At 33.5% G+C, this 15,675-nt stretch overlaps 1 pseudogene across 1 annotated transcript; it reads left to right on the top strand.

Annotated features, from left to right (window-relative positions):
* The first annotated feature begins 2,542 nt into the window (after positions 1-2,542).
* On the top strand, positions 2,543-14,635 carry LOC114308738 (salutaridine reductase-like; annotated as a pseudogene). Its single transcript, XR_014349008.1, has 5 exons — positions 2,543-2,600; positions 2,752-2,995; positions 5,394-5,432; positions 5,528-5,710; positions 14,258-14,635. The product of XR_014349008.1 is annotated as a salutaridine reductase-like (transcript).
* Positions 14,636-15,675: the final 1,040 nt, after the last annotated feature.

Genomic DNA, 15,675 nt, shown 5'->3' on the forward strand with positions numbered 1-15,675 from the left:
CAGATGGGATTAAGAGGCAACTGAGAGGGGGTTTTTATGTACGCCTAGGGCCGAGCTAGGTGCAGTCATTACAGTAGACCGATTCGTGGGCCGTAGTAAAAAGGGCTTCGTAGATTGGACCTAGCTTTGTTAGCTCGGTCCAAGTGTGGTGACAATTATTCCAGTCGAAGAGATGGCGACAAATAGCTCGGTTCATATACTCCAGTTTGAGGTATAGTTGAACGGTGATCGAGCTAAGGCGTCATATGTGGACGCGATGAGCTGAATTGTAAGAACAAGGTAGGACCGAGCTAGGTGAAGCACGATTGAAGTTGCGGCCTAAATATAGCAGTGTTAGCTCGGTTGTGTAATCATACAACCGTAGTAAAACCATTTCACTTGGTTAGAGCAGTGAAGAGGGTGTTGAAGGATATGCATTATCTTTCAGAAGTATGATTCCTAGGAGAACTCTACATTGAGGAATAAAAAGTCTTACTAGGATTGTGCTAGGCAAAACCTACAAAAGCTCATGGCAAGACCAATGTACAAGTATCACAACTTTAATTCTCAAATACACAGAGCTTTTGTCTATTTGTCTATTTTTGCGGACCTAGGCATCGGAGAAGTATTTGGCACACACCCGCCGGCTAGCTCACGTTTGTGTTTTCAGGGAGTAAAGCGACGACGTTTGGAGGAGTGCAAACTTGATCAACAGGATTATACGAGAAGATTATTTCTGTGCTCGTACAGTAGGTTTTATTTTGGGACCATAACGATAATTCGAATTATTCATGTTGTAAATCTCACAATGAAGACCATTTTTAAAAATAAAAAAATAAAAAACCAGTTTGATCAGCTATCATGAATAGATGAACAAATCGTATTTTATTTTATAAAATGGACGGTTTAAATTTAAACACCATTCATGTCATAAATCTCACAATGAAGACTATTTATGAAAAATTCCATTTTATTTTATAAAATGGACGGTTTAAATTTAAATTTATAGCTATCGTTCATTTTTTATAATTAAAAAAAAAAAACTTGTTCATATGTCTAACAATGTTTGATAAAATTATTATTTTTTTTTTAACATTATCACGAATATTATAACAATTAGTGTTAAATGGAGAGAAGAAGTGTGATATCAAGAAAATATAAAGTAAAAGAAAAAAAAATATTAAAGATAATTTCAAATCATGAAAAAATAATAAACATATGTTAAAATATGAACAATAATAATAATAAACATAATAGGGTCGGGGTGGGGTGGGGTGGGGTGGGTTGGGTTGGGTTGAATTATCCACCCCAAAGTTGACCCAAACCCTACGGATCTTATTCTCACCCCAATTCCGATCCTGTCTTATTGAAAAACTCCCAAACCCAATTTATTAGGGCTGGGGAGTATTGGGGACCTATTGAAAAACTCTCAAACCCAATTTATTAGGGCTAGGGAGTATTGGGGGCCTATTGGGTCAAAGTATTTTGCCATCTCTAGTGATGGCCTGTTTCTCCCCAGAGAATTGTATGTAGTTTGTAGTAATTGTTAGGCTTGGGCTTAGTGATTGATTATTAGGTTTGGTAATTATTAACTTTCTAGCTGTTGTTAGGTCAGTGATCTATTTGATATAATATTTTTTATATCTATAATTACTTTTTTATCAATTGCCAAAAAAAAAAGGAATTTACCTAGAATATAAAATTTATGATTGAGATTCATTCATGAATTGGGTCCACAACAAGAAGATTAAATTTATACCATCAAACTAAAATTTTGGGTCAGATTCTAAATTTTTTTTGATTCCTAAATTAAGTTTGAGTCATGAATTTAGATAGTGATTTTTTTTTTTAAAAAAACAAATTTAGATAGTGATTTGGAATATATATATATATATATATATATCATTTCCCATTCCTTTCTATTCAAATAAATAAATTATCCAAATAGTAAAGTGAAGTAAACTAGTCAATTTTCTGAGCTCATAGCATACGTAACAAGGGCGGTGTTTGGCATCACGGTTGGCAGGCTATTATAGCCTCTTTTGGGATAGTAGCCCATAAGCCCCTACTGTGCAACTTTCTCTCTGATTTTCAAAAAAAAAAAAAAAAAAAAAATAGGCTCAGGCACGGGACAGTGTAGGCACAGCCTACACTGTCACAGCTGCAAAGTGTAACATCAAGGGTAAAATTACCATTTTGCCCTTTTATATCAATTTTAAAAATAAAAAATTAGGGATAAATCTGTCATTTTAAATTTAAACATCATTTTAACACACTTTTCAATACAATAACTCAACTAAAAAATCATCTCATCTTCCCAAACACAAAAACTAAAATAGTCACTAAAATAGCCAAAAAGCCAAATAGCCTACTAAAATAATCACTTCCCAAACGAGGCCAAGAAAGGTTAGCATGGGTTGATGTTGTCATGGCAAACGATCAAGTTAACTGTTTATATTGACCTTCTTTGCTCTGTCCATTTTGCTGGACTATCTTTGAAAATTCAAGACTAGAGCAAACAACTATAAATATATCCCCCAAAACCATGCCCTTCTCTGCATACAATCCACAATCTACATTTTGCAAATACCATATTCGTATAAAATGGAACAAGCAAAGAGGTACTAACAATACCATATCTCATATGACTGTGTTATTCACTTCTTTTGAATCAAATAAAGTCTTCAATTTCATGTTTTTATAGATTCTGATTTCCCTTCACTCTCACTTCTTTATTATAATAATAATAATTATTATTTTTTTTATAATTAGGATTGCTGTTGTTACTGGAGCCAATAAAGGAATTGGGCTAGAGATTTGCAGACAATTGGCTTCTAATGGAATAACTGTGATATTAACCGCAAGAGATGAGAAACGCGGTCTCGAAGCTGTGGAAAATCTCAAAACTTGTGGGCTATCTGATATAATTTTTCATCAGCTTGATGTTACAGATCAAACTAGTATTGCATCCTTGGCTGATTTCATCAAAACTAAATTCAACAAGCTTGACATATTGGTAAGATTAAAAAGCCTATGCCTAAAAAATAATTTTGTCCTAAATTTTGGTCTCTAAAACCTTAATTTTTTGTAATGTATATTTAAGATTGTTACGCTTTTTTTATATTTTATTTTAAAGAATACTATATATCACTGATTTCACGGGTTTGTATCATCAGCTATGTAGATATTATGATTGGTACCTTATTCATTAAGGAAAATCAACACAAATAATGTATTACCATTTATTCAGTCTAATAAAACCATGAAAAAAAAAAAAACAAATGATAATGTGATACGAGTATGTCGACACGGTAAAATTCAAAAAAAAAAAAAAAAATAGAGTACTGGTTTGGTATGTTTGTACAAAAATATTTATTTTTAATTTGAAGTAATACAAAAATTGATTAAATGATTTAATCTGTTAAGATTCAACCTATAATTAACATTTAATGCCAAGAGTAAAGGTATAAACAAAATTAAATATCATTATATGAAATAACTTACAAACGGTAGCTTAATTTCTAAATCATGTTAAGTATAAAACTAAAAAAAAAAAAAAGTTTAGTGAAATGAATTTTATCTCTGTAATAGAAAAAAAATATTATTTCAACTGAAATATGGTACAGTTTTGGTATATACTAAGTACGTCTCGGTAAGCCAAAAAATAAAAAGAAAAAAAATTTAGGCACATATTTCATGTAACTATATATATACAAAAGTACCATACAAAATATCATATGCCTTTTCGAATGTGATTCTCATTTATTTCTGAAGCAAAATTCTTTTAGCGCCCTATAATTATGGGCCCCAAGATTCAAAGACAGTCACAGTCACTTAAAATTTTAGATAAAAAGCAATTGTTAATTTATTTATTGTTTTTATCCAAAAGTTAATGTCAAATTTTTATCAGAAAGACTAGTGCCCTTGATCTCATCTTCCTCCTCCAACTCATATGGTAATCCTAAATCAACCATTCTCATTCTAATGCGCCAACCACCTCCCCATCAGCACCCCACCACCACCTCCACTGCCCGAAATATATTAGAGAAATTTAGATTTCGAATTTGAAATGGAAATTCATAATTAAAATTAAATGTTTGTAATGTGATAATTGGATTTTGAGCCATAATAATTTTGGGTGGGTACAGTGGGGAGGAAGATTTCGCTCGCTTTCTCTTTTTCTTTTTGTTTACCAATTTAAAACTCTAATATAGTGTTTGACTCAATGGGATAAAATGAAATGAAATGAAATGATCAAATCAAACCAAAACAAACCAAATCAAACCAAATCTCAAGTCTTATCAAATGGAGTCGCTACATGAATCCTTCTTTTCTACTCGACTCTATCAACAATCATTTGGTTAGTCAAATTAATGAGATTCATATCTCTATGACTCTATTCGTCCACGTCAATCTAAGTCTGCCCATTCTCCTAACACTTCCGTCATTACTGTACCACATCTCTTTACTACCGTCTCTGTTGACTTCCGTTGTATGACCAAATCATCTCAATCTATTCTCTCTCAACTTATCTTCTATCGGTATCACTCCTTCTCATTCGCAAATACACTTATTACTAATTCTGTCTTTTTTAGTCTTGCCACACATTCATCTTAGCATCCTCATCTCAACAATACTCATCTTATCTACATATTGTATCTTAGTTGCCAAATATTCAGCCGTTCTATAGTGCATATTCATTTATCACACAATACTCTAGACACACTTCTCCACTTAAACTACCCTACCTCAATTATATACACAACATCCATTCCAATCTCCTAAACCGTTGTGATAATCGATCCTAAACAACAAAAATGTTCACTCTTAAGTAGTTTTTAGTTCTCAATCTTCACTTCTCATCTACTTTCTTTATTATTGTTACTAAAATTATACTCAATGTTCTATCAAAAATGTTCACTTTGTTTATATTTGTCTTCTTTTATGCCAAAAATAAAAATTTGAAGATGGCATGTTTTGCTTCTAGACCTCAATGTCTGTTTCATCTCTTCTTCAACAAGTAAAATGCTTGTATCTTTAAAAAAAAAAAAAAAACAAGTACAATGCTACTTGAAGCAAAGATTAGATTCCTTCTCTTTTGGGATGAATTTAAAAAAACCAGTTTATTAGCTTATTTTAGTCACATCACTTCTGTACTTTTTTGTATATGTTTTCGTAATATGTAAAAAAGTTAGTTTATAAGTCATACTAAAAAAAGTCTGTTTATAAGTCATACCCAAAAAAGTCAGCTTTTTTGTTACCGTGATGTCGTTGCATGTATAATGTTTAAATTCAATTAAAAAAAAAAATTTATAGCCGGTTAATGGGTTTTCTTTTTTTCTAAATTGAGATGACTTTTTTTTTAATATTCTTGTGGGTATGGAAATCATATAATTGAGTAAATACTGGTACAGGTGAATAATGCAGGAATTTCTGGAATCACAATTGATGATGTAAGTCTCTCTATAAACCAATGTGGTCTTATTTGAAGAGATATTATAAACTCTAGAGGCATATAAATAATTTACTAGTGCCAATTTCAATGTAGATGTTACGTTCAGATGCTACATCAGTAACAGATGTTACCAATCAAAGTTACGAAGGGTCAGATGCTTGTTTGAGAACCAACTATTATGGGGCAAAGCAAGTAACTGAAGCGCTTATTCCACTTCTTCAACTATCAAACTCTACTAGAATAGTGAATGTCTCCTCCACCTTGGGGCAATTGAAGGTACACAAATTTGTCTATCCTATAGAGGAAAATACAAAAGTAATGAAAAGGAAATTGACACTGGATGGATTTCACTGTATTCCCATAGTTTCTAAATGATGTACATTAGTTGTATGGATGTACATAAGCGGATAATTATTTGTAAGAATCACGCTATGATTTCACATATGCAATGATTGTGGAGGATATAGGGATTAGTAATGCTATAAACACTAAATGAAATACTGCATAAATGGGAACGGAGGGGTTATAATAATGTTTTGTATTTCAGTTTATTTCAAACGAAAAGGCCAAGTAGGAACTAAACGATATTGATGGCCTCACCCTGGAGAAAGTGGACGACGTGATTGGGAGATTTCTTGAGGATTTAAAGGAGGATTTGTTGGAAACTAAAGGATGGCCTATTCGTGTTCCTGCTTACAAAGTGTCCAAGGCAGCTCTCAATGCATACACAAGAGTTTTGGCAAAAAAGTATCGTAATATTGATCATAAACGCAGTAAGTCCTGGCCATATCAAAACAGACATCAACCAAAATACTGGAACATTGACTGTTGAACATGGTGCTAAATGGCCCGTGAGGCTGGCTTTGCTCCCTCATAGTGGGCCTTCTGGCTTATTTTATGATCAGATGGAAGTATCAACTTTTTGAACAAATGCATATTTAACATAATTTAGGAAGTTCAAATTGGCACATGTGTATGCATGAAAGAGAGAAGAATATTATAACTTCTCATCTTCTATGTTATATATTTTTGAATAATAAGTGGTTCAATAATGATGTAATAATCAGATTTCTTTTATCATATTTTATTTATCATTTCATGTATAAACATTATATTAGAAATAAATATGAGTGGTATAGGACCTTGTGTCCTGTATCAATTGTGTGTTCCATCCAAGTAAATCTTATAAGTCTATTTATTTTTATGTGTTTGTTTTAAGTCTCTATCACCTCTCCAAATGTTATGGACGGCTTTGTTGGTCTGCGCGCTCAACGCTCGAGTGTGGAAAGTGAGATTGCCCTTGACCTTTTTTTAGTGTTTGGAACCTCCTTGTTTTATTTTGGACATTGATCGAAGTGGTAACATGATGGTAAAGTAAGAGTGAACCAAGAATTTAATTCGTATAATTTTTCCTACGAAAAGCCGTCATTCTTTTGACCTTTTCTTTTTCCACACTTTTAATTTGGATGTGAGACTAGAACCATTGGAAAGCTTATTTCTGGGGCTTTGATTTGGACATAAAAACGACCTAGAATGGAGTCCGGATGAGAGAGTTATGCCCAATTGAAGTTTTGGTATCTGTGCTGGAAGCAGGTACGCTCGAGCGGACTGCGCGAATTCAGCAAGTTTAAAGGCACTTTTCTAGATCATTCTTCACACTTCTATCTTCTCTCTTTATCCCTCTCACCCTAGGTCCAAAAACCCTAGGTTTTTTACCCCAAATACTCTCCATTCTTCTAAGATTTGGGCAAGATCCTTTACAAGAAAGTGAAGAGGCTTAAAGCTCAACATTTTCTACCAACTGGAATTCGGATTTGTGAAGGAATCTCATCAAAGCTTTGCTCCTTGCTTTATTCTTGAGGTAGGGGTCCTAGTTCTTCTTCAATACTTGCATTAATAGATAGATTTGTAGTATTTTGATTATATAAATACAAAATCAACATTTTTTAGCATATAGTGTTATATCATGGAATTTTGGGGTTTAGGATTTGAAGTGTTGGGGTTCAATTGTTGAGTTCAAATTATGGATTATGAACCTTAGGTGTATAATCAATAGGAAAATTGGAATAAAAATTAGTGGTTTGAGAAGTTTGAATTTTTCTTGAAAATCTTAATTTTTCTTGAAAACTCTAAATTGATTCATGATGACAATTAATAATTTTGTCTAAATTGATAGTGGAATCATGAAATTAAGAGGTTGAATTATAGGTATACAAGTTTAATTAGATTTTGAAAGTGTTTGAAAATTATGTTCAAAATTAGCGAATGAACCTTTATTATGGATATTGTAAATCATGCTCTAATATGAGATGAAATTTGGGGAAATAGATTTGTTAATGATATGAAATTTTTGATAAGATGATGAAGTGTAGATTTAAGAATTTTATTGTGTAGTTAGAAAGTGATTTTATACCTCAAAACTAAAAGCCCAAATTTATGTTTGACTCTAGTTATGAAGTTTTATTTTGGAAAATGAGGATACTTTAATCAACATGAAATTTATGAAATGAAGTCTATGTTGGGTTAAGATGAGTGTGTATAATGATAAATTGAAGATTGTGAAATATGATGGTGTTATATAAAGGAGTTGTATCAAAGAAATTAAATGTTGGAGATTAAATTTATAACCGTGAGTAGTAACTGATAACCAATGTGTTGTAAAAATTGAATATGAAGACTTGATAATAATATGAAAAAGTAAAGAAATAGTTTGAACCCAAGAATTGTGAGCACTTTAAAGATGAATCTTTGTCTCTATGGATGTGTTGTTATATTTTTGTGTGACAAAACAATGAATGATTTAATGGATAATGAAGAAGGTCATGGAACATATTTGTACTTGTTATGTAAATGGAATTTTAATATATGGTGGATATGTATTGAACTAATGTGTTACAGAAATAATGGAAGACATGTTGGCATTGCCCACTAATTGTAATGATGGATTGTGATGTTATCTTGAGGTCCGTTTCCCACCGTATTTTGAGCCGGCAAAGCGTGGCGCTTGGGATAGGTTCTACCTTCCTTCTGGAGTAGCATCCAGTAAAGCGTGTGGTATGTTGAGGTTCCGCGTTCCTTTCGGCTTGTGACCGGCAAAGCGTGTGACTCATGGAGATGACTTGTGATTGGATCTGGTATTTGATATGAAATTAATTGAAAGAATGGAAATTGAAGTGGTAATTGGATTATGGATTGGTGATGGTGAACTTAATGAATTAGTTGCGACAATAAAGGTAAATTATGAGTATTGTTCTATAAATAAATAAGAGACTGAATTGAAAGGGGTTTGTTAATCTTGTGTTACCTTGAAATGAAATCTGAGAGTGTAAATAACGATGTGAATTGCGTATAGGAGAATTGTTAGTGAATCAAAAAGGGAACTTGAACTTGAAGTTATGGAGTTCTAAATAAATATAATGAGTAGAAAGGAAAAACGAAAGAAAAAGAGGAACATTAAAAATGGAAATTGAATGAGAAATATTTTGGGAATTGGTTAATAACTTTTAAATGATGTTGTTTCTCAAATATGGTCGTTTCACAAGGATCTATGGTTTTCTAAAGTTAAAGGATGATTTTTTATGGCTGGAGGTTTTTCCTAAAAGTGTTGAAATAGTTTTGAGAAAAATGTACTTTACTTATGATATTTTGAAATTAGAAGATGTCACCCTACTATATGGTATCACCCTGCATGCATGATCATTTCTATCTGTGTGTTAGTTATTGATTTAAAACTATGAGATTCCTACTGGGCATTAGTGCTCACCCTTCGTTGTTTTATCTTTTTACAAGAAGAAAGTTTGGATTCTTTGATTGAAGAGTTAAGAAATTCATGTGTCTTTTATATGTAATTTCATTGTAGATGTGATGGACCACGTATTTGTATTTTATTCATTTGTAGCTTCACAGTAGGAGATTAGCATGTATTGTTATCATTGTAATGTTCATTAAGAAAGAGAGAACATGTATCATTTTATTTCTATTACTCAAGGGTAATGGATGTTTGTAAAAAAAAAAAGGACCTAATTTTAAGGCTTTGGTAATGCTTCTGAGTAATTAAAATTGGGGTGTGACACCCAACCAAACAGAGGGTTGGTTAAGTATTGTTCCTCTCCTGCAAAGTAAATGCTACAAATATAGAGGATTAATTACATTTACCACTCCCATTATAAAAAAAAATTACATTTATCACTCGTACACATTATCATTAAAATTTTGTTTTGATTAATTCATTTTTAATTATAACAATTAATTTCTTATATAGCGATCCCAGTTTTTTCCCTTCATTTATTTTGTTCTGGACTCGGGTCTGGTGGTGGTATGTTGTTGTCTTTACCTTGTTTCCATCCTTTAATTCCTTGTATTTGAGTTATGGGTTGTCTTTGGTAAGTTTGAAACAGGTTGGTTGGGTGTTGGAACAAATGATTGTTGTCCTGTAATGCCCTCAAAATAATACAATATAAACCCACATTCTTGACATGCATAGACATAAGAGGATAAAACATATTTCTATTTATCAGAGTATTCATTGCAAAAGTATTACATGTTGACATCAAAAGTAAATGCCCTACGGGCTTACAACTTTCTAAGCCAACACTTGGTTACAAAAAAAAGAGTACTAACTCAAAACACAAAATAAGCCCTTGGCTTGATTTACATGTAACACACAAAATAATCACAAAAAGGAAGCCTTCAGCTTCTACAACCTCCCAAGCTACATCCTTGGAGGCGGCATATCACTTGGACCTGAAAATGATGTCCCATATAGGGTGAGCCAACGCCCAGTAGAGATATGCTAAACATAATATGAACAATAACTAAAACATTAGCATTTGATATATGTTTAACTCATATAAACCAACATACAGCACAATCCAAATCCATGACAAGTATGTCCATGATCCTTTCCAATATCAACAATTTAAATGAGATTATAACTCATAACAAAGCACTTCTATACTTCACAATTCACATGAGATAACAACTCATATTAAAACACTTCATACTTCATAAATGATACACAGATTTGCTGTGTCAATGGAGTCCATCCCCTATCTCCTCCCAAATAAAATCCGATTTAGGAGTCCATCCCCTATCTCCTCGCAAACCGTGGAGTACATCCCCTATCTCTTCTCACACAATACAATGTATATAAACAATTATCATATACACGATCAATCAATACACAAATTCGATGTATTATTCCAACCGTCATATTTAATGACATATTTAACCGATTAGTTTTAATTCACCTAATCATCATGCAGTGTCTACAATAATCAAGACTATCCTCCACCGATAACCCAAAGCAATTATTTCTAAACAGATAATAAATGCATTAAACAAATAATTTATCAATAATTTCAAAGGTAAGTGATTAATCAATCCAACTATACCATTTCATCTCATAACTACCCAATTTCATTATTTCCAACTCAATTTCAAATTTCCATAACTTTCCAAAATTTATTATATAAATTAATTTATCAAAAATTAGGGCTTTTCTCCCCCATTTTCCAATATTGACCCAAAGGCTCAAATATCATTACTAATCATCAATACCATCATTTTAAAACCCAAAATACACATGAATGAGTCATAATAACAAAACCCCGCTTTTACATCTTGAAACTCTAACACCCAAAATTACTCAATTCCAACATTAAATTAAAATGACCAAAAGTTTATGTCAAAGATCATAAAAATGAGTAGTTATTTCTACCTCAAATGGAGAGACCAAATGAAGAAAGGATTTCGAAGGTGCTCCAAACCTAATAATTTTCGAATCAAAATGAAGAGCAAGCCAAACCCCACACTTTATATAAAGGGACCAAGGTAGAAGATCATTTGATCTAGATGATTTTATAGAGAAGTTATAGTCTAGAGTGAGAAGCTCTCAAGTTATTCATTCAATGAACTTCATTAAATAGATTAATGTATCTCATACATTCATGATACATAATATACCTTTTATATTAATGAATTCATTAGATAGATTAATGTATCTTGCATATTCATAATAGATACATAATGCATCTCTAAGATTCATTCATAATGAATCCATCACATTCAATGTATTAGCATTAGTCTTCTATACATTGTATATATAGGTGCATTCATCAATAATTAGTCACCATCTAATTGATGTACATGTATCTTACTAATGAGATGAATCTAGTATAATCATGCATAAGTTTTGAAAAGTTAGAGAGAGAGAAAATGGCCCGAAAAAGTGATCCAAAAAGCTATTTTTCGGACTGATATACAAACAGGTCCGCTCGAGCGTCAAAAGTCCCGCTCGAGCGTGAAGCCCAAAATCTGGACATCAACCCTTGGTTTCCAAACACAACCAACCTGTTTCAAACCTGTTCAACACGACCCAAGACTCATATACAAAGAGTAAAGGACGGAAACGGGAATAAGACAACAACACATCCACGGAACCGAGTCCGGAATACAATTAAACAATGAAGGGAAAATCGGGATCGCTATATGTCCAGATTTTGGCATCTTCGCTCGAGCGAGTCTTTTTGCGCTCGAGCGAGCCTTGGGTTTTTGCTTCTTCACTTGAGCGAAGGTTCTTACGCTGGAGCGTGCGTCTGCGTCCAGATTGGACCTAAAGGTTGGTATTCTTCGCTCAAGCGAGCTTTCTTGCGCTCGAGTGAGTGAGCCCTATGTTTTGTGTTTCTTCGCTCGAGCGAGAACTCTTGCGCTCAAGTGTGCTTCTGGGTTTTAGACCTGAAGCTTCGCATTGTTCGCTCGAGCGACACTTCTTGTGCTCGAGCGAGGTTCTTTTTCGAATATATCAGTTGGCAACAGCATGATATACATCACTTTTTCATTATCTTTTTCATCCAAACCCTAACCCGGCTGTCTCTCTCTCTCTAAAGTATCCCTTCTCTCTACAAAAGCCCTTAATCTAGAGTGTCTCAACCCTACTCTCTTTGTTAAAAAAGGTAGAGTTTTGTGTGGGCTATCATTTGATCCGAAAAATTTGGACTTTGGAGCATCTTGGATTTCACTCTTTTTCTCCTTTGAGCTGCTAAATTTGAGGTAGGTATAATCTATTCATTTTTATGAGCTTTAACATAAGTGTCATTCATTTGGTATAAATGGTGTGATTTGGAAATTTGGGAAGTTAGGGTTTGAGATTTGTAATATTCTAAAGAGGGGTTTTGTGTTTTTAAGCTCCATGTTCATATGAGGTCTTGAAAATGGGGTTTGTGGATTTAAATAGGTGAAATTTGGTCTTAGGATCAATGTTTGAGAAAAGTGGGAAAATGCCCTAATGGAATTTAAATAATTAATTTGTATAATTAATTTGGTCATTGTGGGAATATGAAATTGATTTGAAAATCATGAGATTGGATGGAATTGGGACTAATTGGTGTAGTGGGATTGATGAATCGCTCACCGATGGAAAATGTAATAAGTTATCTGTTTGATAGATTTATTTATCTGTTTAGAAATAACTATTTTGGGCTATCGGTGGAGGACAGTCTTGATTGTTGCAGACAATGCATGATGATTAGGGAAAATTGAAACTAATCAATTGGATTGTGTCATTGAATGTGACGGTGGAAATTGGCACATTGAATATGTGAATTGTTGGGTCATTGTATATGACTATGTGTTTAAATACATTGTATATGTATGTTGTGTGGGAGGAGATAGGGGATGTACTCCATTCGTTTGGGAGGAGATAGGGGATGGACTCCACTGATAACTAAGTTGGCCGGAGTGTCCTGGGTGCAAGTCCCGAAACCTTATTTATTTATGGGTGCTGGTTCCCTCGAACATAGTTCCGTAAAATGGCATGTGAATAGAAGTGTTGAATGATGTTTGTTATTGAAGTATTGTTGAATGAGTTGTAGTCTCATATTGAATTGTTTAAAAGAAAATGAGCTATGTAAATGGATTGACTGGGAGAAATGACTGGAACTGAATTGACATATGAGTATCAATGGTAATAGATCATGGAAAGATGTAAGATGGCTTAAGAGTAAAATGTTTATCGAATGCTAATGTTTTAGTTAATCCTCATGTGATGTTTAACGTATCTCTACTGGGCTTTGGCTCACCCTACTTGGGACACTATTTTACAGGTGCAGGTGATATGCCGCCTCCGAGATAGCTTGGGAGGTTTAGGAGTTGAAGACTTCCTTTTTTGTTATTTTGTTGATGTTATTTGTAATTCCGAGCCAAGGGCCTAATATGTAAAGAGTTAGAACTCTCTTTTGTTGTAACCAAGTGTTGACTTGGAAAGTTTGTAAGCCCGTTGGGCATTTACTTTTGTTGTCAACATGTAATACTTTTTGTAAAGAATACTCTGATGAATGAATGTATTTTATTTTCCTATGTCTATAGATATTATGAATGATTGATTTATGCATTTATTTTGAGGGCGTTACATCTTACCTTTTAAACCAAACTTTAATGACCCTCTTCCGTATATATACTTGTTGGTTGACAACAATTAATATGTGAGTCACACTCGTCTTTTTCAATTGTGAAACTCTATGCACTTCACTAAAATCTTATTTTAGTTCCTTAATTTTTATTAAAATTTCACTTTTGTTTCTTTACTTTTGATTATGCCCTCAAAACAATACTTGGCTCATTAATGGTAAACGAACGGAATAGTGACATTATAACTTGAAGAATAAAAAAATTGAAAATCAAGCTTGAAAACGAATGAATTAAAGTGTAATTTACCTAATTAGGGGTTTTGAAACTCTTCATGATCATGCCAAATATAAATAAATAAATAAATAACAAGGTTCTTTTCTCCATTATTCATGTTAAATTTGAAACGTTTCTGTGCAGAATATTGCAAATGAAAGGGCGAAAATGGTACTGAGCAAAGGTGACGAACATGCAGAAGAGAAAGTAGATGAGGTAGTAAATCGGTTTTTAAAGGATGTTAAAGAGGACATGTTGGAGACCAAAGGATGGCCTATCAATCTCTCTACTTATGTTGTCTCTAAAGCAACTCTTAATGCCTACTCAAGGATTTTGGCAACAAAATTCCCCAATTTCCAAGTAAATTGTGTTAGCCCTGGTTTTGTTAAAACCGACATGAACTGCAATAATGGAGAGTTTGATGTTGAAGAAGGCGCGAAAGGCCCTATAGCGCTAGCTTTGACACCTGCCGATGGCCCTTCTGGATTGGTCTTTGATTAGATGGAAATATCAAGCTTTTGATAGCTGCTTTGTATATTGAATACGAACCGTGGGAGAGAGATAGAATTCGATATCTCAGTGAATTCCTATCACGTCTCATATCAATGGCAAGCTTGAGCCCATACATAAACCACGGAAAACATCCAAGGGTGTCCTTGTTTTCTTATAGAGAGACAAAAAGCTCTATATTGTGAATTTTAAAAATCTCTATCAACCATTTTTAATTTACAATAAAGATTTGTTGAGCTTTAGTAGTAGAGCTTTGTTTTTGCACTTTCAGATCGATAGAACTAACAATAGGTACTTCTCTAAAACCTTACAATCTTGCTTGTTATGGACCCATCTTTGCCCAGGAAGATCATTTTGTTTTTCTTATGTTTTGAAATTTTCTCCAAAATCACAAAATGCTTACTAATCCTTCGTTTTCAATAGGATTTTAATGAAACTTAATGAAATTGAAAAGCATTTTCAAAATACAAATGAGTGTTCTTGTCCAATCTTAAAAACCAATGACTTTTTGCTTAAATTATTACATGAAGAATTGAACCTTTTTAGGGGTATAAAACTCACTTTTAAAGTCAATTTTGGTGATCCTATTTACACCACAAAATCTCCTTACATCCAATTTTTTTTTCATTTTTTTTAATACAATTTTGTCCCTAGTTAAAATTACCAAAAAGTACTCAAACTCAAAAAATTTAAATCATAATTCCTCATTGCACTCACCACTTGTCTCTACTAGTCTACCGCCACTATCGCCACTCACCGTTGCCCCTTTCCACTCCGTGACAATCGTCGACACCCCTGACCTCTCCCCTTTACCTCCATCCGTTCTTCTTCTTAAACCCTAGATTTAGAGGGGGGTCACAATGGGTGAAAGGGGCTAGGTAGGAGGTCATGGAGAGGGGATTGGATTGTAATGGAGATTCAGGTCACGGTAGGTAAGGAAGTTGGGAAAGGTAGTAGGGGAGCTAGGAAAGGGGCTGGGTCACAATGAAAGAGAGTTGGGATTGATGGTTGGAGTGGAAGAGATGCCAACTATAGTAGCCGGAGGTGGTAGT

This window comes from Camellia sinensis, chromosome 13, assembly GCF_055761805.1.
Source record: "Camellia sinensis isolate YWXY chromosome 13, ASM5576180v1, whole genome shotgun sequence".
Classification (NCBI taxonomy): domain Eukaryota; kingdom Viridiplantae; phylum Streptophyta; class Magnoliopsida; order Ericales; family Theaceae; genus Camellia; species Camellia sinensis.